The 10,671-nt window shown below is 50.6% G+C and overlaps 1 protein-coding gene and 1 long non-coding RNA gene across 4 annotated transcripts in view; one reads left to right on the plus strand and one right to left on the minus strand.

Moving 5' to 3' along the window:
- Positions 1–7,653, minus strand: part of PAX6 (paired box 6) — a gene marked incomplete at its 5' end in the record, with an annotated part of 42,337 nt that extends 34,684 nt beyond the window's left edge. For 2 of the 3 annotated variants that reach the window (XM_081313109.1, XM_081313108.1), the window contains one exon: positions 7,548–7,652. Of the gene's footprint in view, positions 1–7,547 lie in introns of all 3 variants that reach the window. The other variant, XM_081313111.1, reaches the window with a different exon arrangement.
- Positions 1,540–3,253, plus strand: LOC308659481. The gene is made up of 3 exons (XR_014024543.1): positions 1,540–1,764; positions 2,602–2,819; positions 3,015–3,253. It is a non-coding gene; the product is annotated as an uncharacterized lncRNA (long non-coding RNA).
- Positions 7,654–10,671: the final 3,018 nt, after the last annotated feature.

Genomic DNA, 10,671 nt, shown 5'->3' on the forward strand with positions numbered 1-10,671 from the left:
AAGAAATGAAAGGACTGGGCAGGCTGAACCAATATTGCCCTCTAGTCACCGTAGTTAGGCCTAAAGCAATCTGTATTTTCCCCACTGAACTGGGAAGGGGGGGACTAAGTTTGTAATCGGAGCTGAATATAATGGTAGAAACTGGGGGGTGGGGGAGGAGGAACTCGAGAAGAGTCGAAGAGGACGTCGGCAAAGGTAAGTGTACCCGTAGGAACTTGAGAATTTCCTGGGTTGAGTTGCTGGTGTGTGCTGAAAAGCTGTTCGGGTTGCTAATTTAGATCGATTTAAAACGAATTGGTTCCCCCCCCCTACTCCCCACTCTTATTCTTGAATCAGCCCCAGTAAATTTGAATCCCTTTAATGTGAGGGTGATAACCCCCTCCAGTCCATTTAATATTCATTGTTAAATTATTCATCTTTTTTTTCCAATCCAGCTTCAGGAAAACTTTAGAATGAGCTTCTCAAGAGGGATCTTGGTAGAAAGGTGGAAAAGGAAAGAAAATCTAGATTAAGAAAAGCTTGGACTTTTTTTTTCCCCTTCCAAAACTTAACTTGTTAAGTCAGCAAGTGGTTTGAAAGGACATTAGTCCTTCTAGATATTGTAACGCAATAAAATAAAACATAAAGTGGGGTGACCAGGTTGAGTTTACTGCGTGTGTGATTTGTTTTGACTGTATTCTAATCTTATGAAAAAGAATTAAACTTCTGTTTCTTTTTTTAAGTTTAAAAGCATTGTTAACTCTTTTGAGAAATATTATAACAGCAACTACAGCAATAACGAAAGGAAGGTGAGAGGGGAGAAGCCACAAGCTCTCTACCCAGATCTTCAGGCAAATATCATTTTTACAACCATTCAATTAGCCATTCTTTGGATTAGCACCTACTTATATGCTTCATCTCCAAAAGAAAGAAGCCGTAATCTTGTTGCTATTTTCCCCCAGGGCACAGTAGGCCCTGTGTGCCTCCCTTTTCTTAGTTGATGGTTTAAAAAAAACAACCCAAAAACCCTAGGAGGACAAAAAAAATAATGAGAGGGAAATAGTGAATAATCTGACGTCATTGCAGAAAAGGACTAGAACTGAGGAAGCAAGTCTGAGTAAAAAGAAAAGAGAGAGAGAGAGAGAGAGAGAGAGAGAGAAGGGCCACAAAAGATCGATAAAAAGTGGGCGCCTTGGATGGCTGCAGATCTATCAGGACTTGGAGGACAAGAGGGCGGAGGAGCCTCTGAAACTAAGAAAGCAAAAGTTGAAAGAGAAGGATGGGGGGGGAGAGGAGGAGGAGGAGGAGGAGGAGGAGAGGAAAGAACAAGAGCGAAGAGGGGCCTGTATTACAAAGTGCATGTGTGAAAGAGAATGGGTAAGGAAGAGCATCAGGCGTGTAGAATATGGGCGTGAGAAAGCAAAGTAGGATTTATGTGAAAAGAAGGGAGAGAGAGCGCGAGAAAAAGGGACAGGCAGATCAGCCTAGAGGTCTGTGGGCCCGGATGCCTTACGAGAGGGTTCAAGAAAGCAGATAATTGGTGGTGGGGGGGGGGGAAAGAAGAGAGAATGGGCGTGAGAAGGGAACTTGGTTGACGGGACAGAGAAATCCCTGCTCTCCTATATACTCACTTTCTCCTAAGGAAGTTTCCCTGAATTCGGCGGGGCTCTTACTTCGGAATAGACGTGCGTCGACGACCTCGGGAGCGAGCTTAAAAGCCCCGAAGCCCCGGGCACTTCAGTGATCGGAGGGCGAGGAGGCTCCGGGACCCGGGCCTGCTTGCGCGTGAGTGAAGGGGGACAGCGAGTTCGTGGGAGGCCGCGGTTCCCCTCCGAAGGAGGCCGCGTGGGTTGAGAGCCGAAGGCAGAGGCCGGGCGGGGGGGGGCGGGGAGGGGGGGCAGGTGGGATCGATGGCGGTTCCCGCCTGGACTGGAAGAGCTGCCCCATCCGCGGGAGGGCGGGGGGGGGGGAAGAGCGAGCAACTCCCAGGCCGGCGCCCGCCCGCAAACCGGGAAGGTGGGAGACGCTACCTGTCACCGGAGGCAAAGGAGAGGGAGGCCGTGACCGGAGACGCCATTTTAAGTCGGGGTTACTCCGGTTGCTGAGAGGGGCGGGGGCATTAAAAGAGAGTGGGGGGAGTGTGAGAAGGGGGGGGAGTGAGAAAATCAGGCTGGGATGCGTGAGGGTGCAAAAAAAAAAAAAGCGAGAGCCCCTTGCCGCTTCCCGCAGTCCGGCCGAGTTCGTCTGGGCAGGTAGGCGCCCGGGCTGGCCCGCAACTTGAGGCTCGTCGAAGTGGCAGCCGTCCTCCGGGCGCTCCTTCCCAGGCGGCCCTTCAGCCAGGGACAAATAGGAACCGACGGAGCGAGGAGCGGGCGGGCTTCGAGGGGAGGGGAATTGATTGATTATTACCGACCGGTCCGTCTCGGGAATGGAGCGCGCAAGAGCCTGTACCGGGAGACAAAAGGATCCCGTTGGATCGAGAAGGGCGAAAGGCTTAATTGGGGAAGCGCTTGGGATGGCGGCTGCGTGCCCGATCCGCCAGCCTGGCAGATCCCAAGCCCCCGAGATCTGGTAGGCCTACCGCCGAGAACAACTCTCAAAGGACGGCGGGTTTCTTCCTAGAGGCTCCCGCGCTCGAAGCGGAAAGACGGTGCCCGGCATCCAGATGGGCTTGTTCCGGGGGGGGGGTTGGGGAAACAAACCAAAACGCGCCTAGGATCGCAGCCTGGCTCTTGCCTATCTCGCCCGACTGCCGGCACCAACAATCGGGTCCTGGAGGGAGGCGTTGCTTATTGGAGCCTGGGGCGGCAGAGGCTCGGAGGCTCACCGATTTCCCGAGAGTAAGCTTCTCAGTGGGCCAGGCTCAGCTCCGACAGGGAGCATTCGGGGCAGGAGAGCGAGGCCAAGGCTTCTTGCGCCTGAGAAAGCCAGCTGCGCGCCTCCGAAGCGGGCGAGCGAGCGAGCGGGTGTCTGCGTGTTCAGCAAAAAAATAATAATGATTAGAAACGGTAGGTTCGCCTTGTTGTCGTTTACAGCCGCGTCTGGATGTGGCGGTCAGTGCCAGGTGAATTCCGAGCTGGTCGATCAGAAATGGCTGCAGGTTTGGAGCGCGCAGGTGTGGGAGCTCAAGTGAGGAATTTGCGGGTCGGGGAGAGGGAGATCCCTGGCCTTGTCAAGGAAAGCAGCCGTGGTCGGTGGATCGATCGTTTCTCCTTTTGCTGCGCTACGTCTCTCGTGTGAAGGCGACCAATGAAATCAGTCACTAGATTTCGTCTTTTTGTTTACCCTTTTGAAAGCTCGCCCGCACAAAGCGAGCAGGGAAGGAGAGAAGGGCTGCTAAAAATGCGAATCGCTCAGAGCTTTTTGGCAGCTCCCTGAAGCATCTTTGTTTATCTCCCGAATGCTAAATAAAGAGAGAAGTGTGAATAACCGATACAGATTGTTTCACTGCTGTCATTTGGTCCCAGGAAGTGCAATTTATTTATGGGGGGGGGGAATTAAAAGGGTGGGAGTGGGGGGGGGGCTCAGAAAGAATCACTGAATTAAGTGCTCTTGGATCGTCTCCTTTCATTAAGATTTGCCTTGTGAAGCACTATTTTATAAATACCCCGAAAAGGGCTTAAAGTCCTCTTGTCCACTTCAGTCTCAGACTGAAGAGATACACCCACACTGACGGCTCGATCCACAACGCCTCAGCCTTCAGGACACCGGCTGCCGACTTCGATTGGGGAGAAACCCTTGAAACCTCTAATGCGCCGGACACCCGAGTTAAACGGAGCTTTGGCGAGTTTAGCAACAATCTGCAAAAAAAAAAGTTTGGAATCGATTTAACCTCTTTTTGCATTAGGCGTTTTGCAGGAAGGCACTTTTGTGTGCAAGGATTAGAGAAAAATGGAGGGCCGGGAGTGGTGGTGGTGGTGGTGGTGGAGATTGGAGGGAGGACTCGGCCTTGGGGAACTCTGAAAAGAGCCGGCAGCAACCGCCGTGCTTTTTATTTTTCTTCCTACCATAAGAAAGTTTAATATTTTATACTGCAGGGAAGAAAGTCTACAAATAGTCACGGCGGGAAAAACTCTTCCAAAAAGTGAAAACGGAGAGAAAGGCGAGAGAAATCACATCAGCAAAGCGCATCCCGACGGCCTTTCTAAACGCTATTGATTGGAACAAGCTGTTTCAGCGCCCCCCCTCCCCGAAGCACTTAATCTGCCTGTTAATCAAGGCACTAAGGAGCTCAATGCGACTTTTATTAGCGACTGGAGAACACAGCGGCAGAAAGGATCAAAAGACTCTCCCCCTTGATATTTGTCAAGCCAGCCTCCCCACAAAAAAAAATATTTTCAATTACAGAGCAATTCTGAGCTTATCATCCCCGCGTAACAGAAACACGCAGATGGTTTCCCCCCAAACGCTGCCAGAAGAGAAGAGCCGGCTCCAAAGGCGGAGGGAGACTTCGCCAGAGCCTCTCAGCCACCACGGATTCTCAGGCTTTCCTCCAAAGCAGGGCGCTGCAGGGAAAAAACAAACAAACAGAAAAGGAACAGTCCGCCGGGGCAAAAGCACTCTCGTCTCTCTTTTTATCTCTTTTCTTTTCTTTTTCTTCTTCTCTTCCACCACCTTTCTAGGAATCGCTTGGATTGTTCGCAGAAAAGCATCAGCTGGACAGCCCTACATTCACCAGTCCCAAAGACCGTCTGGCTTCCCCCGCCCCGCTTCTTCCTCTGCGTGGATTTGGAAACGGACAGCTTTCAGTGGGGTGTGTGCATCCTAGGGAGACGGGAAAGCGCCGGGCGTTCTGACTATATTCCACCCACAAACTACTTAAAAAATAAACATTCACCACCGACATACCGGTGCCTATAGGTGCGCGCGGGGGTGGTTTTTGCGCTGGCTGAGTTGGGCCGTTCCTCCGGAGCTAGTTTCAATGAAGGTAAAGGTGGAGAAACTTTCCATCTGTGAAGATCAACATTTTGATCTTGTCGTTTTTAATGCGATCGGATGGTGCTGGATGTCAACGAGATATGCATATAAAAGACTATGTGGTCAGAGGTAATTATGTCACAGCTTTTTCTCGTCGTGACAGCTGGATAAACACCATCTCCAATAAACATCTCTAATTAGGGGGGAGGACCTGCGAGGCTGGGTGTTTGATTTATTACCCATCCAGAATGTCCATTTACTGGAGAAGATTAAAGTGGACTTTCCCCCACCTTTTTGATTTTTTTTTCCTTCCAAAGCACCTTAAGAGATTCTAAGAACTGAAAGGCTGCAGACTTCATCCAAAAGAGTGAATGAAAGAAAAATGGGGGAAGGGGGGGGGAGGAGGAAAAAAAGCCATTATCCCACTAATCCTTTTTTCCCCTAATTAAGAAACCCCCCACCCCCACCCAATCATCTAGATTTCGAAACACAGCTCACCTGCCTTGGGCTGCCATCCTAAACAAATGGTTTGAAGCCTGTTGGGATTTACTCTCAAGGATGGGCAGCTTTCTCTATACTCTGCTTCAAACCAGAAGATAGTCCTCCTGTACAAATCAAACTGCTTTTAGATAAGGGGGCTTAAGGCAGTCATTCAGCATAGAGTTTCCCAAGAAACGGTTCCCCCTTTCCTCATATATTTCTTTGGTTTCCACTCTTATTCTTCCCTTTTGCAGCTGCCGCCGCCGCCAGCAGCAAAACAGAAAAAGCAAAATAAAAACCAAACGCACCCTCCTGCTCGCCTCTGGCCTACCTGAGCACATTTTTTCAGTCCTCTCACTACCTGGGTGCACGCTACCTTTTGGGAAGAAGATCCTCGCCATTCCATACCCAGCCCTTTAACCCTTCACTTCGGGATTCCGCGGCCTATTCACCGGACCAGAAACTTCGAGAAAGCTTATCCGGATGGCAACAGTTGGAAAGTGAAATCAGAGCCGGTAGCTAGGCTGCCCCCCCCCCCTTTTCTCCAACCATAACACACCACCTGTGTTTTCTGCAAGCCGGGATGATTAAGTCGGCGGTGCGGCGACATCACAGGAAACAAGGCAGAGCGGTGAAATTTGCAATACAAGATCGAAGGTCTTTCAGAATAAGACCTCAAGGAATAATTCTTCCGGAGAAAGTTCTACGGGTCAACTCTATGTGTTCCTCCCTGCCGGTTCGAACGTCCACAAAACGCAATTCGGCTTCGAGGTGTGGCTTTGGGCTGAGTTAACTTGTGGATCGGGCTCTGAAAAGCGCACACCTGACGCCCTGGTATTTACTCTCCCCTCCTTCCTCCTTTTGAATACGGCTGGTAGTTGAAAGCGGGAGCAGGAGAAAGCTTGGCGAAACGCAGCAGGAGGCTGCGCCTAGGACTTTGACCTTGTTTTGAAACCTCCGGGGTCCCGAATGTATTCGCTTGGCTTGCTCCAGAACAGCAACCGCACCAGAACGAAAAGAAAACTTGCCACCATCTCAAACCGAAGAGCCACCAAGTGAGACCAAACACGTGAACGGAGGTGGCTGGGTGAGTGGGTAGGTAGGTAGGTAGGCAAACGACCGGATGAAAGAACGAGGCTCCAGTTCGGATCGAGTCAAGACAAGCAACCCACCGCGAAAGCTCCCCATCGGGCGAGGAGGTCCTCTTGAACCTGGCCTGAAATGAGCGGCAAACTCCCCCAGCGGCTCGACGGCAGGAGCCCTTTAAACTGCCCGAAGCCCGAGGCGAGCAAGGGTTTGCCGGAGTCCCTGTGTAACCCGAAGCGGTTTTTCTTTCTACCTCAGTGAGAATCGTTAATTATTAGGTTTTTCCCAAGGAAAGCTCAAATCACTCGGACTGGGGATAGAAAAATGCCTCGCCAACAATGCGCGCTGCATTCTTTCGTGCCTGCCTCAACTTCAGAGCACCCAAGGCGCGAGGGCCGCGGCTCCGGGCTCGCTCAAGACTCGAACCCTCCATTTCCATCTTTACAAAGAAAGCAACGCTACTTTTCCCGGCAGTCAAGGGATACCCCCCTTCTCCCCCCCCCATACCCGTCGGTGGTGCTTTGGGGTGGAACGGAGTCCTGCTCTCCCTACCTCCCTTTGGCCTCGGGTCCTCACTGCAAAGGAAAGTCCAGGCCATTTCCCTGGCTCTTCCTATCCCCTTCCCACTAATTGCACGGGTTGGGCTACACTTCGTCCACTCAACGATATGGTGCTTCACGACAAAAAAAAATTGACACTCTGCTTCACTAGCCGTTGGCACGCATGCAGCTCTCCTGCTCCAGAAGTTGGCTAGCCGGCGATGCCCAGCTCAGCCGACGTCAACGGGTGGTAGCAACGGCAAAAACCCCTTTTCCGCCATAAGGATATTTAACAGAGCTTTTAGGGTCAGCGATCGGGCGGAAGAGGAGAGAGCGAAGTAAATCTGCACGCAAACACTCGCGCACGTGAGTACGTGTGCGCGAGAGGGAGAAAGCTCGCCGACGAGAAAGGAAAGCAAACGTCCAAGGGCGCGCGGAAAATTCGGGGAAAAAACAACAACAAACCAACCGGCGGGGGCTGCCGCTTTAGAAAGGCACTCTGCAAATTCTGGAAAACGGCGGCCATCAAGCGCAACAAATGCTTACCTGTTAGCGGGAGGGCCGGCGGAGGCGCATGGTCCGCGGATTCCCAATTCCGCCCTCTGCGAGTCGGTAACTGGCAAGTCAGATCGCCAATTTCTACAGAAGAATCTGCCACACCAGTTTAAATGTCAATGACAATAATAAGGAAAAAAAAAAGCCAGGGCGCTTAGCTTTGCACTAACTTTCCCTTAATATCGGCGCCAGCGCTTCCCTCATTGGCTGGGCTGCCCCCGTGACGTCACGGCGGAGAGCAGTCAGAGCGGCTAAGCTAATAAGCCACGTTCGAGAAAGGCAGGAGCTCCCGGCGCCGGGCTCGCTCAACCTTCCCGCGGCCATTGCTGAAACTTCGAGGCTAAGGCGAGGCGCACGTGGAAGGCGACCGGGCCCGCGTCTCCAAGCCTCTCCACCCGTTGCGCTGGATCCGGCCGCACGGGAGGCTCTTTGCTCCGCTTCGCCGCGGATAGCTTGTCAGAGATTGGGGCGGGTGGTGGTGGGGGTGGAGGAGTGTCCCCCTTCTCTTCCAAAGTCTCCCGAATCTCCCTTTGCTTTGGCTCCCCCTTTTTTTTCGAGCTCCCCCCTTTGCCCTCCCCGCCTCCGCCCCCAGGTTTTTTTTTTTACTCCGCGCTCTCTTCGTTGGCTTTACTTCTCTTGTCCTGCACAGCAAATCCCGCTGTGTTCCAGCCAGTTAGTAGCTTTGGCTAAGGCAGGGGTCTTCAAACTTGGCCCTTTTATGACTTGTGGACTTCAACTCCCAGAATTTGCTGGCTGAGGAATTCTGGGAGTTGAAGTCCACAAGTCATAAAAGGGCCAAGTTTGAAGACCCCTGGGCTAAGGAGTATCGAAAAGTCCCCGGCCGGGTTACTAGGCTGGAGATCGACGGCCCCGTCGAGGCACCCAAAGGAGTTTGGAGGAGGACGGTGGCTTTTCCTCCCCGAGTCTCTAAGGCGCAACGAAGTCCACAGGTGCCTCTCCGCCCACGACTCAGCCGTCAGGAAAAGCCACCCGGGCTCCCAGGGTTTCTGCTTCTGGAATGGCTCCAGCCCCAAATCTAACTCGGGCTTTTGGTTGGCGACCTCGCTTGCGGCAAGGGGGAAGGTCGGGCTGACAGCGATTGCCCGCGTTTTGCTTTTCATGGGAATGGTGTCTTACGTATAAAACTGGCCAGCTACAGAAAGCTGGCACACGCGCGGAGAGAGAAATTTCGAATGGAGATAACTTGACAAATTCTCAGATTTCTTCGACTCCCGCTCCCCCCCCCCTCTCAGCGCCCCCAGGTCTCAAAGAATTTAAAAGATAGTAGACCGACAATGTTCTCTTTAAACATTAGGAGCTGAGGAAGTGAAGCTCTTTTCAGGAAGTGAACACCCTGTTTAAGGGGTACCCCCAACACACCTTTCTTCTCTATCGTCCCTAGGGTGGGTCATGTCTTTCCCCCCCCAACCCGCAGTGTCCTCCTGATGTCTTTTTGAGGGACATTTCCTGGGAGAGAAGATTAGTGGAAGGAAGAAAACTGGAGTTACAGAATTATTTGTAATGTTTTGACTAAGTTTTATGACCCATCAATTATTTTTTTTCAATAGCAAGAACTTTACTGCTCTCTCCCAGTAATATTGGTGAGCTAGTCCACTTGGAGAAGCCAGAAGTTAAGCGTAGTGTTCAGGTCATCAAAATAATTTCCTGAGACCACCAATTTCTATTTTAAGTGCATGTTTTCTGCAGCGAGTGATTGTTTTTGTGGAGGGGAGGGAAAAAGATGTATTTTAAATAAATTATATTGGATCCCAGGAGCTTTAAAACATGCTTGTTCCTTTACTTTTTGAACCATGAGGGATTTTTATTTTCTGGGAGGCAATGATAATCCTTTTCCTATTAAGGTACTATTCAGAGTTAAAGTCTCCTGTACGTTGTCCACTTAACATCCATGAGAATCGCCAGCTATTATTTATTGGGAAACTCTGTTTCCATTTTAGTGTGGGTTTCCATTTTTCATACATTGACAATATTGAGTTCTTTGGTCAGGAAACCGGACCGTGGTGGAAAGTTTCAGATGTGTTCATCAGAATTTCAGAAAGATTTCTGGGGAAAACGTCTGGCAATGGGTTCCTGAAAAGCGCTGGAAGAAAAAAAACCTCTCAGAAGAGTAGGTTGTTTTCTTTAAATAATATTCTCCTCTTGTTCCTCTCCCCCATCCCCTCCCCGTTCCCCCATATCCTACTTCCTTTCTTGACTCTTCCCCTTGACACACTTGCAGTACAAGCTAATGCTTCACTACTCAGAAAGAGGCCCCAGGTGGGCAATTGATTTTGAGGGCTGTATTCTCTTTAGTCATTTTTCAGTTTTTTTATATCATATTAAGTAACATAAATAAACCTATTAAGATGCTCTCTGAGTTGTTCTTCAAAGAATGTGGTGAGCATAATTCCTATGTTTGTTTTGTCTAGTGCTTTCTTGGGAGGTTCCCTCATTTGTCCAAACACATTTTCAGAACAACAGGAAAACTATCCTTGATCTACCAAAGACCTCAGACCTAGGTGGATTGCTTTCCCACGGGCCTCTCTATTGTGGAGAGACTCCAAACTGCCAAGAATGGGAGTCCAGTCTATTGTTGCCTTATTTCCCCCCAACACACTCTCTTTAGGATCTTAGCTTTGGACAATATTCAGCTGAGGAACCCTTGGAACACCATGCCTTGTAGAGACTTTGATGACAGCTTGACTGCATCAACATTCACAGGTCCCCAAATCCTGAAACCCTCAGGTTGAGGATGTCTTGGAGATCAACCTTGGATCTTGAGCTTTCGTATGTTTGGGACTGAGGGTGTGAGCACACGGAGATAAATTAAAATGCTGAAAGGTAACTCAGTCCATCTCTAGCTTCTAGCTAGAGGGCCTCTAGCTAAGAGGAAGTCTAACTCTGTCAAACTTTGGAACTTACCTTTCCAGCACCTGCTTAGGATCCAACCTTAAGGTCCCTGAAGGCTAGTCTTCCATGGAATGAAAATAATTTCTGAAGGGGACCGTGCTGGATGAGGTGGGGGGTGGGGGGTGGCGGCGGTCCCGCCACAGACGGGGCTCCAGGTGAAGTAAGTAATCTTTCAGTACAGGATGAGACAGAATGATCCTTTTCA

This window comes from Vipera berus (genome assembly GCF_964194415.1).
Source record: "Vipera berus genome assembly, chromosome: 1".
Classification (NCBI taxonomy): Eukaryota; Metazoa; Chordata; class Lepidosauria; order Squamata; family Viperidae; genus Vipera; species Vipera berus.